This window comes from Scylla paramamosain, chromosome 31, assembly GCF_035594125.1.
Source record: "Scylla paramamosain isolate STU-SP2022 chromosome 31, ASM3559412v1, whole genome shotgun sequence".
In the NCBI taxonomy this organism is placed as follows: domain Eukaryota; kingdom Metazoa; phylum Arthropoda; class Malacostraca; order Decapoda; family Portunidae; genus Scylla; species Scylla paramamosain.
The window spans coordinates 15779000-15798999 of record NC_087181.1 but is presented as its reverse complement, the minus strand read 5'-3'; the positions used below and the strand labels follow the sequence as shown (position 1 = coordinate 15798999).

The 20000-nt window shown below is 40.1% G+C and overlaps 1 long non-coding RNA gene across 3 annotated transcripts in view; it reads left to right on the top strand.

Annotated features, from left to right (window-relative positions):
- The window catches only part of LOC135088716 (uncharacterized), a 123932-nt gene that overhangs the window by 49713 nt on the left and 54219 nt on the right, over positions 1 to 20000 (top strand). For all 3 annotated transcript variants that reach the window (XR_010261085.1, XR_010261084.1, XR_010261086.1), the window contains exon 2: positions 12944 to 13016. This is a non-coding gene — a long non-coding RNA (uncharacterized LOC135088716). The remainder of the gene's footprint in view (positions 1 to 12943; positions 13017 to 20000) is intronic.

Here is a 20000-nt window from a genome sequence, read left to right as displayed (position 1 = left end):
AGAGAACCCATGGATAACCAGAAAACCACAGGAACAACAAAAAAATATCCAATTAAACCAAAGGAATGAGAAGAATGGAACAGGGAATTAGAGAAAATACTAATGAATAACGAAGGAAATGAAAAAGAGATTACTAAGGAATAACTAAAGAAAGCGAAAGGAGGTAAATAAAGAATAACGGAGGAAACCCAAAAGAAGCTAAAGAATGATCAGGGAAATCAAAGAGAGAACTAAAGAATAACTAAAGAAAACAAATAAAGATAGAACAGGGAATCAGAAAGAAAACTGAGGGAGGAAAGTGGGAACCAGAGGGAGAACTAAAGAATAAAGCAGAAAAACGGAAAAAACAAGGACAGATCAGGAAACAAGACGGAGAAACGAATGATAAAACATAAATTCAAAGAGAAACAGAGATAAGGAAGGGAGACCAAGAAAAGCAAAAAAGAAACAAAGAAGAAATGAAAAAAGAAAAGAGAAAAGATCGAGAAAATCAAAGGATAGTACAAAAAATTAGAGAGAGAGAGAGAGAGAGAGAGAGAGAGAGAGAGAGAGAGAGAGAGAGAGAGAGAGAGAGAGTCATAGAATAAAACAGAAAACCAGACATAAAAAGGAAGAGAGAATAAAAGAAGAAAAAAAAAAGATGGAGAACCAAAGGGAATTCAAGAAACGAGAGAGAGAGAGAGAGAGAGAGAGAGAGAGAGAGAGAGAGAGAGAGAGAGAGAGAGAGAGAGAGAGAGAGAGAGAGAGAGAGGGAAAGTAAAGGATTAAACAGGAAGCCAAAGAGAGAAGAATGAGAGAAAGAAAAGATTGAAAGAACTAAAGGATAAAAAAAAAAATGGAAAAAAATGTCTGAAGGAATTAAAGAAAGAAAGGAAAGACTGAAGGAAGCAGCCGAAGAATGAAACAAAGAAAATACAAAGATTGAGAAAGCGAAAGAATAAAGCGAAGAAAAGAACAATAAACAAACCAAAGAAGGAAAGAACTGAGAAAAAAAATAAAAAAAGAAGCCACAAATTTATAGAATGAAGGAAGAAATAAAAATAAAGTAAAAATTAAGGAAAACAAAGAAAAAGGAAAAAAGAGAAAGATTTTATTTTCAGATTTTTTTGTTGTAATTTCTTTATATATATATATTTTTTTCATTATGTGTGTGTGTGTGTGTGTGTGTGTGTGTGTGTGTGTGTGTGTGTGTGTGTGGTGGCTTTTAGTAATAATGTTTTGGAGTATTAATATTTAGCACCATAAAAAAAAAAGCGATCACACAAACAGACAAACAAACAAACAACATTGGCATCGGTTAATTGGAATCATTTAATCGGATTACTTTGCTGAACAATCTGATGCGAGTCATTTGTGATTTTGTTTCCTTTTCGGATGAGTAATTAATTGAAACTTCATAAATATTAACAGTTGAATGGGTCACACAATGGAGGTTCATGGTGATAGAATAATAATAAGAATAGTAGAGGTGGTGATGGTGGTGGTAGTAGTAGTAGTAGTAGTAGTAGTAGTGGTAGTGGTAGTGGTGGTAGTAGTGATAATAATAGTGTGGTAATTAATTTTTAAAGCCAAACAGTCACGTTGAGCAAACAGACGAACAAACATTATATAGAGAGAGTCAACACACACACACACACACACACACACACACACACACACACACACACACACACACACACACACACACACACACACACACACACACACACACACACACACACTTGGACAGAGAAACGACCATGTGAGAGAGAGAGAGAGAGAGAGAGAGAGAGAGAGAGAGAGAGAGAGAGAGAGAGAGAGAGAGAGAGAGAGAGAGAGAGAGAGAGAGAGAGAGAGAGAGAGAGAGAGAGAGAGAGAATTTTTGAAATCCTTTAGTGGTGATTAATCATTTCCCCTATGGACGAGGATAGCGCACGTACACACACACACACACACACACACACACACACACACACACACACACACACACACACACACACACACACACACACACAGCACACCATATTGTCTTGCATCACCAACACTCACATTCCAGCTTCGTAACACAACACTTGACACACACACAGGACATTACTTAACAGAGAACAAAATGGCAAAATAATAAGGTCACGCTTCCCTCCTCCCCTTGCAGGTCTCCATTCTGCCTTTGTAACGGGGTGTCATTTCTAACGCTGGAGTGAAACAAGACACGTACACAGGAGTCAACGCTCTTTAACTTTTCTGTGTCTCCTCTCGACCTCTTTCATAAGACTCTAATGGAAATGATTGGCTTGTTTAAGGTTGTTTTCATGATTGTAGTGATAATTTAACAAGTGTTCTGCGTCATCAGTGGTACAGACACCCATGAGAACTACTGACTAGCTGTTTATATTCTCTGGAAGCAATTTGCATGTCTAGGTTTGAAAACATGGGTGATTAGAGCAAGGGTTAGTATTAATCACAAGCTACAGGCGAAGTGGTTTGAGAATGTGTATAGGATAAAGTGTTTGAAAATATGTACAGGAGAAAAAAACTTTGGAAATGTGGGAGGAAAAAGTTTGTAAATGTGGGAGAAATTGTTTGGAATAAATGGGAGGAAAGGTTTGAAAATATTGGAGGAAAGGCTTGAAAATATTGGAGGAAAGGCTTGAAAATATTGGAGGAAAGGCTTGAAAATATTGGAGCAAAGGCTTGAAAATATTGGAGGAAAGGCTTGAAAATATGGATAAGGAGAAATGGGTCGAAAATATGGACGAAAACGCCGCAAAATATGGGAGAAAAGATTTTAAACTATGACAGAACAAAAACACAACATTCCATACAAACCAGAGGAGGAAAGGCTTAAAAACATTGATGAAGAGAACAAGACAAAATTTCCCTCACAAAAAGGATTCACTTTTTTTAGACACATGCAAGAAAATAATAATGATAGATGAATAAAGGGATAGAATTTACAGAAGAAACACAAAACACAATTTTCTTCACTATCTACATGACTCGACAATTTTGGGAGACATATGTACTCTAGAAAAAGAACAGAGAGAGAGAGAGAGAGAGAGAGAGAGAGAGAGAGAGAGAGAGAGAGAGAGAGAGAGAGAGAAACATAAAGTCAGAAGTTTGAAGAATATGGGTCAGGGAGAACAAGATATAATTTTCCTCACAAACTACATAACTCACCTCTTTCATATGTGTCCAGAGAGAGAGAGAGAGAGAGAGAGAGAGAGAGAGAGAGAGAGAGAGAGAGAGAGAGAGAGAGAGAGAGAGACAAGCTAGAAAACAGATATGCAAGCAAGAAAACGATAAAAAAAGAGAGAAAAAAAGAAAACGGTCAAACAGAGACAGACACATACAGACAGAAAAACCTAACACACACACACACACACACACACACACACACACACACACACACACACACACACACACACACACACACACACACACACACACACACACACACACACACAAGAAAAAAGATAAAAGATAAGATAAAAAGCAGAAAAAAAAAACGGGTAGAATTCCAACAGAGAGAAACATAAACTATAGAATTCTCAATCCTGGGCAACATCAATAAGACGCGATGACACTTGTGAAAACCTTGCCTTAAAATGAGGAGCCGCCTTTCTCGCCCCGCGCACGTAGACAACCTCTCTGCCTAACTTATTCGACGGCCGCGCTCTTCCCACTTCTGTAAAATAAGTTGAGGTTTACAGGCCCGCGGGGAACAGACCAATCTTAGCCCTGCCCGGTGAGGCGCTACATTCTACGTACAAGTTGAAAGTGATACAATGATAGTTGGAAGTGCTTGCAACTGTAGTGATGGTGGTGGTGATAGTAGTAGTAGTAGTAGTAACAATAATTTAATCCTCCATTCGTTTGTTCTCCCCCTTAAATAACGTGAGCAATTACCACCATAAAAAAATCATTGACATATTTTGATTGCACAACAGTTAGTTCCCTTGGTCACCTTCACCTGAGATCAACCACAACACAAATGGCAAATGTACAAAACCATAAAAAAATGTACAAAACCATAAAAATGTACAAAACCATAAAAAAATCATTGACATATTTTGATTGCACAACAGTTCCCTTGGTCACCTTCACCTGAGATCAACCACAACACAAATGGCAAATGTACAAAACCACACGCATTGTTTCCTGGGCCATGGTTACCTCTGTGTACCACAACCCATTTGTTAAGTCTTTTTTCTATCTAAAGCCCCGAATAATAGATGTTCTCTCTCGAATTACGCTTTTTCTACCCTTTGCTCTCTCAAAAACCTGAAGGACAGACAAGCATAACGGTAAAGGAAAAGAATAATTGTTTTTTTTCCTTTGTTTTCCCTCCCTTTTCAAATTCCCGGAAGTATTGACAACCACAAGAACAGAAGGGATAAATAATTGTGTTTCCCCTGGTACGTAGTTCTTATAAACCCCATTTTCCCCTTTTAAAAACCTCGAAAAAGTTGATAACTACAGTAACAATAACATGCACAGCAATAACAACAACAAAAGCAGCTAAATAGATGCAATGATAATGATAATTGTGCTTACGTTCCTGAGTACCTCTTTGAAACATCCTTTTTTTCTCTCTTTAAATACCTTCAAAATAGATAATCAAAATAGCAAAAAGCAAAACAAAAAATATCGTATTGCTCCTTTTTAATATTGCTTTCTGATTCTTCCTCCTTGAAATGCCCTGGAAAATGGAAACCCACAACCACAACAAAAAATAATAATACTAACTTTATCTGCATCTTAGGCGCTTTTCTCACCTTTTCGTCTTGTTTCCTTTATCCTCTTGCGTTTGTTTACTTTTGCCTCCTCCCTCTCCCTCCTCTCCTTCTCCCTCTCCCTCTCCCCTTTGAAAAATAGAAAACCAAAGCCATAACACCCAAGAAAGTAATAGAAATAACTGTATACCGATCTATAGCACATCTTTGAACTGTCCCCTTCAAAACTCCCCTGCAAGACAACACCAAAAAAAACACAACAACAAAAAGGCAATATTGATAACTGCATCCCCATCCCAGCTGCCCCTTTGAACTCCCCTTCTTCAAAACTTCCCTGAAAAATAACCACAACAACAAGTAACAAAACCCCGTCAAATCATAACATCCTTTAGTCACTCAGCTGTGTATCCTCCTTTGAAACATTAACAATTTCATTACGCTCACATTTGACAAGGACCGCCTGAGCTATGAATGTCTGCACGTCAGTCTGTGTGTGTGTGTGTGTCTGTGTGTTTATCGTGTGCAGTGTAGCGTGGCTGGGTCGACAGGTATAAAGAGGAATCAAACGCTATTATCTGCCAACATCCTGGGTTCAGTTTAATATCAAGAGAGGCGGCTGAGGAAAAACGTGCAGCCTATATCATTTTTTATTCAATTTGCGTCTTCACTGTGGCAGAAAATTGTATTCGAGATTCAGGGTCGACCTCGTCTTATGGGACCTGCCACGGGACTTCTTTATGCCCCCTGTGCCTGCTCTCCCCGCTCTCTCTCTCTCTCTCTCTCTTTTTCTTTCTCTCTCCCTCTCTTTCTCTCTCGCGCTCTGGTCTACCCCGGTCGCCTCCTCTTTCCTAATCTCTTCTTCTTTCTTTTCTTTTTCCTTCTTTGTATATGTTCTTGTTTCTTGTTTGTGTCTGTCCTTCCTGTCTTTTATTCTCCTGTGTTTGTTTTCTCTTTCTTTTCTTTATCTTCGTTCTGTCTTTCTATTCCTTCTTTCCTTCTTTGTGTGTGTTCTTCTTTCTTGTTTCTTCTTCTTCTTCTTCTTCTTCTTCTTCTTCTTCTTCTTCTTCTTCTTCTTCTTCTTCTTCTTCTTCTTCTTCTTCTTCTTCTTCTTCTTCTTCTTCTTCTTCTTCTTCTTCTTCTTCTTCTTCTTCTTCTTCTTCTTCTTCTTCTTCTTCTTCTTCTTCTTCTTCTTCTTCTTCTTCTTCTTCTTCTTCTTCTTCTTCTTCTTCTTCTTCTTCTTCTTCTTCTTCTTCTTCTTCTTCTTCTTCTTCTTCTTCTTCTTCTTCTTCTTCTTCTTCTTCTTCTTCTTCTTCTTCTTCTTCTTCTTCTTCTTCTTCTTCTTCTTCTTCTTCTTCTCTTTGCTCTTTTTCCTCTTCTTTCTTCTTCTCCTTTCTCTCTCCCTTACTTTGTCCTTGTCCTGTTTTTCCTTTCTTTCTTTCCTCCCACCTCTCCAGTATTCGTTATTGTCTCTCTCTTTCCTGGTTATTTTCTTCCTTTCTTTGTGTCTTCTTATTTGTTTCCTTTTTTCTATCCTTCCTTTTTTCGTAAGTATTATTTTTTTCTTCCCTCCTTTCGTCTTTCGTCTCTCATCTCCTTCTTTCTTTGTCTTCTTGCTTCTCTTCCGTCTTCTTTTTTCCTTCTTTATTTCCTTCTTACCTCCCTTTTCTTTCCCTATTTTTCGTCTTCTCATTTATCTTTCATTTCCTTTTCCCTATCTTTACCTCCTCCTTACTTTTCTTTTTCGTTTTTTTCGTCTTCTTTCTCTTTCATCCCTCTTCTCTTCTTTATCTTTCCTTCTTCCTTCTCTTTCCTTCCCTTCTTCTTTTCTCTCCCTCCTTACTTTCCTTTCCTTCCTTTCCTCCTACCTTCAATATACCAGTTTTTTTCATCTTTTCCTCTTGTTTTCTTTATCCTCTTGTGTTTGTTTACTTTTCCTTCCTCCCTCTCCCTCTTCTCCCTCTCCCTCTCCCTCTCATACTCTCCCAGATTTCGTCTTTATTCTCCCTCCTCCACATTCACGCGCTTATCTCCTTTTCTTCTTATCTACCGTCCCTGTCTATCTCCTCCATTCCTCATCTCCTCCCGGCCAGACATCCTCTCGCCCTCGTCTTGTCTTATCTCTTCCTCCTCCTTCCGTTTTCTGTTGCACTTTCTCCCCGTTTTTTATTGAGATTTAAGGGGTAGTGTTGTTATTTTTTTGGGCTGCTTTTTTTTTTTTTTCTCTCTCTCTCTCTCTCTCTCTCTCTCTCTCTCTCTCTCTCTCTCTCTCTCTCTCTCTCTCTCTCTCTCTCTCTCTCTCTCTCTCTCTCTCTCTCTGAACAATCATAAATATTTGAATATGAATAAAACAACGATGAGAAAGAGGAAGAAAAAAGTAAAGAGAGAGAGAGAGAGAGAGAGAGAGAGAGAGAGAGAGAGAGAGAGAGAGAGAGAGAGAGAGAGAGAGAGAGAGAGAGAGAGAGAGAGAGAGATCAGCAATGGAGAAGCAACAAAAAACGAGATAATGAAAAGAAGCGACCGATTTCCTCTCTCTCTCTCTCTCTCTCTCTCTCTCTCTCTCTCTCTCTCTCTCTCTCTCTCTCTCTCTCTGTTCCTTCTTTTCCTGACGTTTTTTTTATTTAAATTTAAGTATTTCATGTGATTGTAGATAGTGATGAAGGTAGAGGGAGAGAAATAACATCCGCCCCATTGCTTCCTTCCTTCCTTCCTTCCTTCCTTCCTTCCTTCCTTCCTTCCTTCCTTCCCTGGGTGGTTGAAATAATTTAGTGTCTCTTTTCATCTCTCGCGCCACTGATTTAAACTTCGGACTTGCCCGCCTCAAGTTTTAATTGTGTCATTAAGAGAAGGCTATCCTCCCCACTGCCCCATCTCCCCAACTCACCCCGTAGCTTTGTTGGGGGCGTGTAGAGGCGCCGTGTTGAAGGGATTACTCTATCTTCGCCCCTCACATGTGGTTTCTGGTTCCCTTTCCTCCCCTCTCCTCCCCTCTCGTCCCCCTCTCCTCCCCCTCTCCTCCTCTCCCGTCTCTAGGTTCTCTCGTCCTTCGTTCTTTCTTTTCTATTGCAAGTTTCCTTTGAGATTTTTTTAAGGTGTTTTGTTTTTGTCGTTGTTTTTTTGTTGTTTTATTCGACCCTTTTTTATTTGTTTGATCTCTTTTTTCCTTTTTTGTTCATATCGATTCGTGTTTTTCCAGTTTCCCTGCATTTTTTTTTTGTTCATTTTGATTTGTTTGATTTGTTTTTCTTTTTTTTTCCTTTTATTATTTTTGTTACTTTTTTTTTACTTGTGTTTAACTTCCGTGTTTTTTTTTTTGTGTGTGTTATTTTGATCTTGTCTTTGAAAATCTTATCTTTCTGTTAGCATTATCATTCTGTTTCCTCCTACACTTACCTTTGAAATTCTTAACTTTTATAATTTTCCATCATTTTTTTCTTTTTTACTTATTACTCAATTATTATTCCTTTCACGCTTTGTATTAATTTATTTCAGTTAACGGTATTATTTAATCTTATTTGAACTTACATTTTTCCACGCTCATCACTTTCTATCACTCCATCATTTATATGTTATCTTTATTATACAGTAAAATCCCTCTTATCCGGCATTCGAGTATCCGGCAGCTTCAAGTATCCGGCACATTTTTACCCGAGCCTTAAAATCAATAAAAAATCAATGTGTACTCATAAAATCGATTAACATTCCCGCGCGAGGCATACTTTGTCCCCTCGCCACCAGAGCGCATTGCTTCGCGCCACCCGCGGCCCACTGCACTGTGTTTACTCAGTGACTCAGTCCCGCGTGTGCACTGTTTATCGCCTGACGCCTTCATCATGCCTAAAGTTGTGGAAAAGAGGAAGCTTGTTGTGCTTACACTTAAGCAGCTGATCAGATCAGCTGCTGATTAAGATCAGCTGATCTTTGTTATGGTAAGATGCGTGAGTGTAGGGTGGTGATTGAGGACATAATTTCACTTCTATTCAAGTATCCGGCAATATTCAAGTATCCGGCATGTCGACGGTCCTGTTGATGCCGGATAAGAGGGATTTTACTGTATAGATGTATATATATATTTTTTTTCCTTACGGTGATACAAGTAATTACAAAACGCGTGATTCTTTCCGTCCTCACCTGCCCTCGCGCTCACCTGTTCCCGGCTCACCTGTCCGTCCCCCGCAGGTATGAACAGTGATGGTAATGAGTGACGGAAAGGAGCCATCCGTGTGTGTGTGTGTGTGTGTGTGTGTGTGTGTGTGTGTGTGTGTGTGTGTGTGTGTGTGTGTGTGTGTGTGTGTGTGTGTGTGTGTGTGTGTGTATGTGTGGGGAGAGGTGGTACTGGTTTGTGAGTTTTGTAGTGTCTGTTTATGATAGCTGTTTGGTTGTTTAGTTGTTTGTTTGATTGTGTTGTTGTTGTTGTTGTTGTTGTTGTTGTTGTTGTTGTTGTTGTTGCTGTACTTTTTTCTTTTTGTTTTTCCTTCTTCCTCTTTTGTTTCCTTCCTTCCTTTCTCTTTCTTTCTTTCTTTCTTTCTTTCTTTCTTTCTTTCTTTCTTTCTTTCTTTCTTTCTTTCTTTCTTTCTTTCTTCCTTCCTTCCTTCCTTCCTTCCTTCCTTCCTTCCTTCCTTCCTTCCTTCCTTCCTTCCTTCTTCTTCTTCTTCTTCTTCTTCTTCTTCTTCTTCTTCTTCTTCTTCTTCTTCTTCTTCTTCTTCTTCTTCTTCTTCTTCTTCTTCTTCTTCTTCTTCTTCTTCTTCTTCTTCTTCTTCTTCTTCTTCTTCTTCTTCTTCTTCTTCTTCTTCTTCTTCTTCTTCTTCTTCTTCTTCTTCTTCTTCTTCTTCTTCTTCTTCTTCTTCTTCTTCTTCTTCTTCTTCTTCTTCTTCTTCTTCTTCTTCTTCTTATCGTTCTTGTCGTTCTTCTTCTTCTTCTTTTTGTTGTTCTTGTTCTCTTCCTCTTCCTCCTCCTCCTCCTCCTCCTCCTCCTCCTCCTCCTCCTCCTCCTCCTCCTCCTCCTCCTCCTCCTCTCCCATTCCCACATTTCCTTATATTACCGTTGTTGTTAATAAAGATACCTGTGCTGATGGTGCTAATAATACTAATGCTGATGATGATGACGATGATGATGATGATGGTGATGATGGTGATGACGGTGCTGGTAATGATGATAATGCTGACTCACCTGCATCACGGTTACATTTCACGAGCCAACATATTTACTTACAGTCGCAGAGAGAGAGAGGGGAAAAAAGAGCCACTGAGACGGGGAAAAAAAGCAGCAGGAAAAGGGGAAAAAGATAGCCGCTGGAAGGGAAAAAAGTCCGTGGCATTCACCGGATTTTTCCCTCTGACTTCACTTTCGGTTATTAGTCTGGCGGAAAAAAAGAGAGAGTGAGAGGGGAAAAAAGGAGAGAAGGGGGGAGGGGAGAAGGTAAGGTCTGATTTAATCCTCAAAAATAACAGCAACTACTACTACTACTACTACTACTACTACTACTGCTACTACTACTGCCGATAGATTAGTTACATTGAAGCTTTTAGAGGAAATATTGTTACTTGTTTGAGGCTAAAGAAAAAAAGAACATGAAAGAAGAACAAACAGCAGCAAATCTATTGGCTCTTGGAGGTTGTTAGAGGAGGAGGAGGAGGAGGAGGACGAGGAGGAGGAGGACGAGGAGGAGGAGGACAACGATGATAAGGACGACGAAGGAAAAGGAAAAGAAAAATGCTGAAAATGGGGAAGAGGAGGAGGAGGAGGAGGAGGAGAAGGAAGAGGAGGAGGAAGAGGAGGAGGAAGATTAGGAAGAGGAGGAGGAAAAAGGAGGTAAAATAGACATTAAACTAAAAAAAGGTAGATTTACTATTATTAACTCTCTCTCTCTCTCTCTCTCTCTCTCTCTCTCTCTCTCTCTCTCTCTCTCTCTCTCTCTCTCTCTCTCTCTCTCTCTCTCTCTCTCTCTCTCTCTCTCTCTCTCTCTGTGTTCCGTTATTACTTCCATTTTTCAGTGCAAGCCAATTCGGGTGAGAAATGCTTTCCTTGCGAGGGACAAAATTATGCTCACCTTCCCTTCAAGATGCATGAACCGCCCCGCTCTATGGAGGTGGTGCCCTAACTTAACCTGACCTAACTTAACCTAACTTAACCTAACCTAACCTAGCCTAACATGACCTAACCTAACCTAACCTAACCTAACCTAACCTAACCTAACTTGACCTAACCTAACCTAACCTGACCTAACTTAACCTAACTTAACTTAATCTAACCTAACTAACCTAACCTAACCTAACATAACATAACCTAACCTAAACTAACTTAACCTAACCTATCCTAACCTAACCTGACCTAACCTGACCTAACCTAACTTAACCTGACCTAACCTAACCTATCCTAACTTTACGTAACTTAACCTAACCTGACCTGACCTGACCTGACCTAACCTAACCATCCTTCCTTAAGTATCCTGCTCTTCTACATTTCTTTCTCATTTCCATTTTTTTTTTTTTTATTCTATCTATTTCCTCCTGCCATCTCTGGTCTTCTGCACATCCGCTGCTACAAAGATGTGATGTTGCATAGAGTTACATAGATACACAGTTACAAGAAAATTACATATGATAGACATTTGCATAGGTACATAGTTACATAAATACAATTACATAATTACATAGACATAGTTATATAGGTACACAGTTACACAGACTCACAATTACATAGATAAACAGACTATAAACAGACCTTACCATTAAATTTAAAGTAGAAGTTAATAATTGTGAAAAAAAATTACATATATATATATTTGATTACGTAATGTCTGTTTTTAATTATTTTTTGCCATTTTGTGTAGTTTTATATGAGAGAGAGAGAGAGAGAGAGAGAGAGAGAGAGAGAGAGAGAGAGAGAGAGAGAGAGAGAGAGAGAGAGAGAGAGAGATCGTAAAATTGCACCATCTGGATTAGAAACTGTCTCAGGAAGGAAAGGCGATTAAATATGGTGTTAATTACCTGAGGAGGAGGATGAGGAGGAGGAGGAGGAGGAGGAGGAGGAGGAGGAGGAAGAGGAGGAGGAGGAGAAGGAGAAGAAAGAGAAGATGAAGCAGGCAGAGGAGGAGGAGGAGGAGGTAAAGAAGAAAAAGAAGTACGAGGAGGAAGAATCAAAGGAGAAGAGTAAAGAGAGGAAAGAAATGAAGGCGAAGAAGAAAGAGGAGGACATGGAGAAGCAAGAGGAAGAGGAGGAAGCAAAGAAGAAGAGTAAAGAGAAGAAAGAGATGGAGCAGCAAGAGGATGAGGAGGAAGGAAAGAAGAAAGAGGAGGAGGAGAAGAAGGAAGTAAAGAAGAAGAAGGAGGAGAAGAAGGAAGAGGAGGAAGCTAGAAAAAAAGATAAAGAAAGAACGAAAAACAAGAGCAAGAAGAAGGAAATGGAGAAAAGAAAGAAAGGAAGGAGACAAAGAAACAAAGTGATAATAATAAAAAAAAAAATTATGTTGGTAAATTTATTAAAAAAAAAGTTGAAATTGAAGGAATTGAATTATTGACCAAAGTTGAAATACCGTGCTATGTTTCGATTACTGTTTATTTATCTTTATTATTATTATTATTATTATTATTATCATTTTTATTATTATTATTATTATTATTATTATTATTATTATTATTATTATTTACAGTGGAATTCAATTATACTTCGTCTTCATTAACGGTCTTTTTCTTAATATTTTTTCTAAGTACTTTTTTGGAGGGGGGGGGTTGCTGTTTTTTTTCTTTTTAAGTATGTTTTCTCTTTTACTTTGCCTTTTTTTTTATTATTTTATATTTACAACGTCATTTATTTATCGTTTTCGTAATTTCGATCTTCTTTTTTCCTCTGTTCTTTTAAGAGTGTGTTTTCTCTTCTCTATTTATTTGCTTTATTTTCTATTTATCATCCTTTTCTTTCCTAATTGTTTCTCTAGTTACTTTTCTTTTAATCTTCTTAGTAAGTCTTTCTTTTCTCTTCTGCGTTTTTGCTTTATTGTATTTTTCGATTTTTTTTCTCCTTTCGTTCACTTAATCAGTTTCGTTTTCTTTTTTCTCTCCTTTTTCTTTGAAGTGATTGTGTTTCTTCCACATTGTATTTTCATTACTGTATTTTCTTTTATTTTCTCTCCATTTATTCTCTTAATTTCGTTTTGTTTTTATTTTATTATTTTTTGTCTCAAATTGTGTTAATCTCCTACCATTTGTTAATTAACGTTCAATTTTCTTCCTCAGGTGCAAGAAAACAAAGTGAATATTATACACGTGCAAATTCTCACCTGTCCTCGCGTCACCTGCACGGCTTCAGGTAAATAACACACACACACACACACACACACACACACACGGTTGTTTGCATTGTCTATCTCTAAGTCCTCTCTATGTCTAATGCTATGTGTGTCAAGATCGTGAGAAGAAGAGAGGAGGAAGACATGCAAGAAAAACAAAAACAAGAATGGGAGGCATTTTTTAATATTTTTATGTATTTTCTATCCTCTCTTTACCCTCAGATGCAAACACCATGAGAGAGAGAGAGAGAGAGAGAGAGAGAGAGAGAGAGAGAGAGAGAGAGAGAGAGAGAGAGAGAGAGAGAGAGAGACATACAAACTGACACAGAAAAACAGAAATAACATACGTACACTCTCCAAATAAACCAAACACACACACACACACACAAACACATCAGCTTATCCTCAGCTTCCCCACCTCCTTACCTCTTCACCCGAGGCTCCACAGACTCCAGAACGCCCATCAACACACAACACTCCACCGCCTCAGCCTCGCCTCTTCCTTAAACCTCATCTAAGTGAATCGAGACACGCCAGAATTTATTTAGCGCCTTTAGCTGAAACCGGGGGGAGTAAGCGTAAGGAGAAAGAGAGAGAGAGAGAGGCAGGTGAAGATAGGGATGAAGCAGAGGTAGCGGGAAAAGACGGTGGGAGAAACAGGAAGAGTTAAAGTAAGGTGTACGAGAGAGGGGGAAGGAAATGAAAGTAGGAAGATTGGTATAAACGGAAAGCAAGAGAAAACGGGTTAGAAAGATGGCAGACGTAGGGAATGGGGAAGAGAGAGAGAGGAAGAGAAAGAGAGGGAGAAACTGGCAAATTAAGAGAGGAATAGTCAAACAAAGGGAGAAATGGGGGAAACAAAGACAAAGCGATATAAAACAAACATAGAGCAAGACAAAACAAAGAAAAACATGAAAATAACAAAAGAAAAACAGAAAAAAACAGAAATACGGAATATTAAATTACCTACGAATTTTCCTAGAGAGAGAGAGAGAGAGAGAGAGAGAGAGAGAGAGAGAGAGAGAGAGAGAGAGAGAGAGAGAGAGAGAGAGAGAGAGAGAGAATATTAGATCACCTGCGTATCTTCCTGTCCTCCTTATTTAAAACTCACGGGACCCTGGGGCGAGGTTAGGAAGCAGAGAGAGAGAGAGAGAGAGAGAGAGAGAGAGAGAGAGAGAGAGAGAGAGAGAGAGAGAGAGAGAGGTAAAGAGTTGTGAGATCGACTGACAAGCCTCTCTCCCTTTCCTTGCCAAGACTCTACTCCGAGATACACACTCACACACACACACACACACACACACACACACACACACACACACACACACACACACACACACACACACACACACACACACACACACACACACACACACACACACACACACACACACACACACACACACACACACACACACACACACACACACACACACACACACACACACACACACACACACACACACACACACACACACACACACACACACACACACACACACACACACACACACACACACACACACACACACACACACACACACACACACACACACACACACACACACACACACACACACACACACACACACACACACACACACACACACACACACACACACACACACACACACACACACACACACACACACACACACACACACACACACACACACACACACACACACACACACACACACACACACACACACACACACACACACACACACACACACACACACACACACACACACACACACACACACACACACACACACACACACACACACACACACACACACACACACACACACACACACACACACACACACACACACACACACACACACACACACACACACACACACACACACACACACACACACACACACACACACACACACACACACACACACACACACACACACACACACACACACACACACACACACACACACACACACACACACACACACACACACACACACACACACACACACACACACACACACACACACACACACACACACACACACACACACACACACACACACACACACACACACACACACACACACACACACACACACACACACACACACACACACACACACACACACACACACACACACACACACACACACACACACACACACACACACACACACACACACACACACACACACACACACACACACACACACACACACACACACACACACACACACACACACACACACACACACACACACACACACACACACACACACACACACACACACACACACACACACACACACACACACACACACACACACACACACACACACACACACACACACACACACACACACACACACACACACACACACACACACACACACACACACACACACACACACACACACACACACACACACACACACACACACACACACACACACACACACACACACACACACACACACACACACACACACACACACACACACACACACACACACACACACACACACACACACACACACACACACACACACACACACACACACACACACACACACACACACACACACACACACACACACACACACACACACACACACACACACACACACACACACACACACACACACACACACACACACACACACACACACACACACACACACACACACACACACACACACACACACACACACACACACACACACACACACACACACACACACACACACACACACACACACACACACACACACACACACACACACACACACACACACACACACACACACACACACACACACACACACACACACACACACACACACACACACACACACACACACACACACACACACACACACACACACACACACACACACACACACACACACACACACACACACACACACACACACACACACACACACACACACACACACACACACACACACACACACACACACACACACACACACACACACACACACACACACACACACACACACACACACACACACACACACACACACACACACACACACACACACACACACACACACACACACACACACACACACACACACACACACACACACACACACACACACACACACACACACACACACACACACACACACACACACACACACACACACACACACACACACACACACACACACACACACACACACACACACACACACACACACACACACACACACACACACACACACACACACACGGATGGTAAAGTGTTGAGGTTAGAGGTGTACCGTAGTGTATGGGAAGGGAAAGTGGTGGAAGGGGTACTAAAGGGCGCCTGTGATTGCTCTGTTTACGCTGCACTGAAGGAACGAAGGAAAAGGAAGGAAGGAAGGAAGAAAAAAGAGGAGGAGGAGGAGGAGGAGGAGGAGGAGGAGGAGGAGGAGGAGGATCAGTACACACAAGGTGGATTTCGTAATGTTGTTTTTTGGCGAAAGTGTTGTTGTTGACGCTTTGAGAGAGAGAGAGAGAGAGAGAGAGAGAGAGAGAGAGAGAGAGAGAGAGAGAGAGAGAGAGAGAGAGAGAGAGAGAGAGAGAGAGATCCACACAAACAAACCGACATAAAGAGACAGAAACAAAGAGAGAGAAACACACACACACACACACACACACACACACACACACACACACACACACACACACACACACACACACACACACACACACACACACACACACACACACACACACACACACACACACACACGTAAGCAATACCTTTACGTTTTCTATTGAACGTTAATGATCCAAAACGCGGGTGTGTGGAGGTGGGGAAGGGAAGGGAAGGGGAGGGAGGAGCTCAATAGAAAGCTATGTTCCGTTCACTCTGGTTCGTAAAAAGGTACAAAGGAAGAGGCAGGGCGACTTTAACCTATTCACTGCCGGATCAATTTCTTCCCATAACCACTTAATATTTTTTTTTTTTTTTACTATTTTGCATATTTTTCTTTAATTACTGACCACTCTGCGATGTCTATTCTTATCCTACAACCATTTCCAAACATTGTGTTGCCTGGAAATTGCTTTGTCTACTTTTTTTATCTCCTTTTTTCCTTTAAAGATTATATACATTGTCTTGGGCACGTTTTTAATTACTAACCACCCTGAGATATATTTTCTATTCTGCAACCACTTCCAAACATTGTCCTGCCTAGAAATCACATAATATCGTTTTTTATTTATTTATTTATTTATTTATTTATTTTTATTTTTTTTGTTGATACATATAAAAAATCTATACATTACTTTGGCTCATATCAAATTGCTACCACTAAGACATCTTTTCTTATCCTACAGCCACTTCCATTCATTGTACTGCTTAAAAATTGCATACTCTGCTTTTTCTTTTCCCTTGTAGGTGCTTATAAAGATTCCATGCACTGTTTTCAAAGTTGTGAATCGTTGGATATTGAAATGAAAGAATTAACTAAGGCATATTTTTGATACTAGAGCCTCTTATTGTTTTGTAATATAGAGAAGACTGATAATCCTTTTTTTTGTTATTATTTTCTCTGCATTTTTTTTTTTACAGTGCCATCAATTTCAACCCTTTGCTAATGACCAGACCTTGATTACTTTTTATGATCAATTTTAAACCATTTCACTCGAGCACAAATATAGTAACAGACATTTAAAGGTTGAAATTAATAGATAACATACCTTTGCCCCCCTCTGGTCTCTTTCACTGTTGTACTTACTAAACCATTTTATTAACGAGGAGGAGCTACTAAAGTCAAAGGGTTAACTAAAAAGATGACCGTAGCAGTGAAAGGGTTAAGAGCCACAGGGAGCCACACAGGGAGCCACAGGGGATGATAAACAGACATATAAAAAAGGTATGATAGAAAAAAAAAAGTTGAATGATTGAAAAAGAGGAAAAAAGTTTAGGAAATGTTTCTCTTCTTAATTACAGAGAACATGGTGGTGTTTTTTTTTCTTTTTGTTTTATATTTATTGGTATTTGGGTCAGTGTGGGTTAGAGAGAGAGAGAGAGAGAGAGAGAGAGAGAGAGAGAGAGAGAGAGAGAGAGAGAGAGAGAGAGAGAGAGAGAGAGAGAGAGAGAGAGAGAGAGAGAGAGAGAGAGAGAGAAATGGTACAAAGGTAAATAAATAACACAACTCATTCCCGTTAGAGAGAGAGAGAGAGAGAGAGAGAGAGAGAGAGAGAGAGAGAGAGAGAGAGAGAAAGAGAACACATAACTAGTGACCTGAGCAAACGGGAAAGTAATGCATAAAAATAAATTGAATTAGTTAAAATAACCAAACCACGCACAAACACACACACTCTCTCTCTCTCTCTCTCTCTCTCTCTCTCTCTCTCTCTCTCTCTCTCTCTCTCTCTCTCTCTCTCTCTCTCTCTCTCTCTCTCTCTCTCTCTCTCACATACAGTTTTTATGGGATCTACATATTAAAGCAAACTCAACTTACTCTTCCATTTGATTTGCATAGTCCTCTCATTTAGTCTCTCTATGCCTTATCTCCTCCCTACGTTCTCCTCTTTCCATTATTCATTACGTAATGTGTATTTTTAGTCCCATTCTCAGTGTACCCTAGTTCTGGTATTTGTTTATCGTATATCTAGTGTACTTTGTGACTGGCCTCATCCTCTGCTATCTTCCACAGTTCTCTCTCTCTCTCTCTCTCTCTAAAAGTGTACTGTACGTATTTTCTGGTATTGGTGTGTTAGAATGTGTGTGTGTGTGTGTGTGTGTGTGTGTGTGTGTGTGATTCAGTTTCGTTGTTCCTTTTGAGTGAGTTTTTTTTTCTTTTTTCTTTTTTCTTGTGTTGCGATTGAAATGATAGGTGTGACTATATATTTCTTTTTTTCTTTTTTTTCGTTATCCTTGTTTGTTTCCGTGCTGGTTCTCTCTCTCTCTCTCTCTCTCTCTCTCTCTCTCTCTCTCTCTCTCTCTCTCTCTCTCTCTCTCTCTCTCTCTCTCTCTCTCTCTCTCTCTCTCTCTCTCACTCCTGCTGGTGTTTAATTTCCCCGCCACACTTTTCCGGTCCCGCCAATTTGCAGCGCGCCGTCTGAGTGTTGCCCGCTTCCCACGTTTACTGTGTAGATTAACGTCCGCCCATCACTTCACTACTGAAATTTTATGTCCCTCTTCATAATTTTAGCTGAACCGTTCAAGCTTTCGGCCTTTTTTTCCTGCTTTTCCTTTGTTTTCCTGCTCTTATTCCTCTTCTTCCTTTTTATTTCTCGCTTTTTCTTCGCCTCTGTACTCATCTTTTTTTTCTGTTTTTCCTTATTTTCTTTGGTTCTGCTTTTCCTCTTCCTCTTCTTCATCTCTCGCTCTGTTTGTTTCTTTCTTCTCATTCTTTTGCGTGGCTTGTTTTCTCATTTTCCTTTGTTTTTTTTTCTGCTCCTCTTCCTCTTCTTCGTTATCATCTCTTCCTCTGTTTCTCTGTTTCTGTTTTTTGTTTTGTTTTTTTCTCGCTCTGTTTGTCTCTTTCTCTTCGCATCTTTCTACTACTGCATGTCTTTTTGCGTCTGTGTGTTTCTCCTCATCTTTCTACTCTCTCTCTCTCTCTCTCTCTCTCTCTCTCTCTCTCTCTCTCTCTCTCTCTCTCTCTCTCTCTCTCTCTCTCTCTCTCTCTCTCTCTCTCTCTCTCTATGTCATTTTTTCTGTATTTGTATTTCTTTCTTTGTTTTCCTCATGTTTTCTATGCATTTGTGTCTTTTTCCTCTTTTTTCTCCCTAATTTCTCGTCTTTTGTTTCTCAGTTTCCTCTTTGGGTTCGCTGTTTCTCCCTTCCCATCTCCCTCCCTGGCCCTTACCTCTCCCCTACCTCTGCTTCTCCTCCCTCCTACACTATTACTATTCTTTATCCATCACTACCCCTGTCAATCTACTAGTAATCTACCCTTTTCCCCACCATCACCCCTGTCACTCAACACTAAACCCTGCCACTGTATTCCTTCACGCTCTCGGTCCCTGCCAACCTGCCTGCTCTG